Raw genomic sequence first — 3,375 nt, 5'->3', positions numbered from 1 at the left:
TTTTTTGCTGTGATAGGAGACGCCATTGACAATTGCTAAAAAGGACAGGACAGAAGCTGATGACAGCAGCCTGATTTACTTCCTTGGGTAGCCTGGCAACTTAAAGGAGTAACAGACTTTACTAGGATAATAGAAAATCAGAGGGAAGTGTCCATTCTAAAAAAGACATTTTCACTGACCATGGCTCAGCTTCCCCCTGTATGCTTTGCTATTGTAAACATTGCAAAGTATGGATTATGTAGGTGAGAAATAAATTATATTATGACTATTTATGTATTTTTCAATTTTCTCATTTAGCTATTTATTTTGCCCTCTGTTTATTAATTTTATTGCTTTACAGACCTGTCTGATGATCCAATGTGACAACTTTTGAAAGAAAAGGGTGAGATGAAAGAGGAGGCTTCTATACCTGGGACTACTGACAATTCAGGTAATGTTACTGATGAAAAATTACAATGTTTTGAGTTATTTCAGGTAGCCATATAACAAGGGACACAAAAAAAGTCTGTCTTCACACTGAAGGGTACTTACCAATGGGACTGATAGTCCAAATTGGCCTATTCCATTGCACATCACCAGTGGAAGACAACTTAGAAATACACCAAAGGCTCCAGCAAAACTGGAAAGTCACTTACTAAAAATCACAGTCATTTGACAAGCAATGATGCTGATTATGTTAAATAGTTATTGGAACCTCAAAATAGAGTTGAACTTCTTTTTTTTTTTTTTTTCACACACACACACTGTATTTTATTTTTACAAGAGATAAATAGACTGACACCAAGCATTGTACATGGATGACCACAACAAAAGCAACAATGATGCAATTACCAAACATGAAACACACTCATACTATGTTATAATATTGACATTCAGTCCAGTAATCCTCCACTGTAACGGCTCCTTTACTTTGCAGTGAAAATTGATTTGTATATTCTTTGCCTCTGAGTCCTTGTGGGATTTTTTTTTTTTTTAAATTCAGACAGAAAGTCACAAAAATTATACTCATCCTCATCAGTTCACTCAGTCCCATGTAATTAATTTTTTTTTTCATCTTGATCTTTTGTTAGCACTTTTATGAGTTCATCAGTTTTTCATTAGAGTTCTGAAAATGCTTATTCATTCAGTTCAGCAGTACAGTCAGTTACCAGAAACCTGTACTTGTCAGAGTCTTTTCCATGAATTTCTTGAAGATGAAACCCTTTTATAGGAACATATTTGCAAAATCATCAGAGTACACCCAGAACTGTCTGTAAATGACAAAAGACTTAAAAATGACCACGGTTAAAGATTTGATGAAAATTCATAATAATGCAGTTGACAAGAAAATTAGTTATTTCTGAGATATACATTTTAAAGTAATAACTAGGATTATTACTTATAACATTATACCAGAACATATAAGATTTTTAGAAATTTCATGTAATGTCTGAAACATTTATATTAACATATTTCCATACATACTTCCATACAAATACAAATATAAGATTTTTAGAAATTTCATGTAATGTCTGAAACATTTATATTAACATATTTCCATACAAATAACCCAATGAAAGTTTAGTATTAGTTGTTTTGTTTGTTTTTTTATACTGCAGGTTCTTATTAAGCATCAATTTTATACACATCAGTGTATACATGTCATTCCCAATCGCCCAATTCAGCACACCACCATCCCCACCTCACCACAGTTTTCCCCCCTTGGTGTCCATATATCCATTCTCTACATCTGTGTCTCAACTTCTGCCCTGCAAACTGGCTCATCTGTACCATTTTTCTAGGTTCCACATACATGCATTAATATACGATATTTGTTTTTCTCTTTCTGACTTACTTCACTCTGTATGACAGTCTCTAGATCCATCCACGTCTCAACAAATGACTCAATTTCGTTCCTTTTTATGGCTGAGTAATATTCCATTGTATATATGTACCACCTCTTCTTTATCCATTCGTCTGTTGATGGGCATTTAGGTTGCTTCCATGACCTGGCTATTGTAAATAGTGCTGCAATGAACATTCGGGTGCATGTGTCTTTTTGAATTATGGTTTTCTCTGGGTATATGCCCAGTAGTGGGATTGCTGGGTCATATGGTAATTCTATTTTTAGTTTTTTTAAGGAACCTCCATATTGTTCTCCATAGTGGCTGTATCAATTTACATTCCCACCAACAGTGCAAGAGGGTTCCCTTTTCTCCACACCCTCTCCAGCATTTGTTGTTTGTAGATTTTCTGATGATGCCCATTCTAACAGGAGTGAGGTGATACCTCATTGTAGTTTTGATTTGCATTTCTCTAATAATTAGTGATGTTGAGCATCTTTTCATGTGCTTCGTGGCCGTCTGTATGTCTTCTTTGGAGAAATGTCTATTTAGGTCTTCAGCCCATTTTTGGATTGGGGTGTTTGTTTCTTTGATATTGAGCTGAATGAGCTGTTTATATATTTTGGAGATTAATCCTTTGTCCGTTGATTCATTTGCAAATATTTTCTCCCATTCTGAGGGTTGTCTTTTCGTCTTGTTTATGGTTTCCTTTGCTGTGCAAAAGCTTTGAAGTTTCATTAGGTCCCACTTGTTTATTTTTGTTTTTATTTCCATTACTCTAGGAGGTGGATCAAAAAAGATCTTGCTGTGATTTATGTCAAAGAGTGTTCTTCCTATGTTTTCCTCTAAGAGTTTTATAGTGTCCAGTCTTATATTTAGGTCTCTAATCCATTTTGAGTTTATTTTTGTGTATGGTGTTAGGGAGTATTCTAATTTCATTCTTTTACATGTAGCTGTCCAGTTTTCCCAGCACCACTTATTGAAGAGACTGTCTTTTCTCCACTGTATATCTTTGCCTCCTTTGTCATAGATTAGTTGACCATAGATGCGTGGGTCAATCTCTGGGCTTTCTATCTTGTTCCATTGATCTATGTTTCTGTTTTTGTGCCAGTACCATATTGTCTTGATTACTGTAGCTTTGTAGTATAGTCTGAAGTCAGGGAGTCTGATTCCTCCAGCTCCATTTTTTTGCCTCAAGACTGCTTTGGCTATTCGGGGTCTTTTGCGTCTCCATACAAATTTTAAGATGATTTGTTCTAGCTCCGTAAAAAATGCCATTGGTAATTTGATAGGGATTGCATTGAATCTGTAGATTGCTTTGGGTAGTATACTCATTTTCACAATGTTGATTCTTCCAATCCAAGAACATGGTATATCTCTCCATCTGTTGGTATCATCCTTAATTTCTTTCATCAGTGTCTTATAGTTTTCTGCATACAGGTCTTTTGTCTCCCTAGGTAGGTTTATTCCTAGGTATTTTATTCTTTTTGTTGCAATGGTAAATGGGAGTGTTTCCATAATTTCTCTTTCAGATTTGTCATCATTAGTGTAT

The sequence above is a fragment of the Balaenoptera acutorostrata genome, chromosome 4 (genome assembly GCF_949987535.1).
Source record: "Balaenoptera acutorostrata chromosome 4, mBalAcu1.1, whole genome shotgun sequence".
In the NCBI taxonomy this organism is placed as follows: Eukaryota; Metazoa; Chordata; class Mammalia; order Artiodactyla; family Balaenopteridae; genus Balaenoptera; species Balaenoptera acutorostrata.
Note: the sequence above shows the minus strand (reverse complement) of the source record.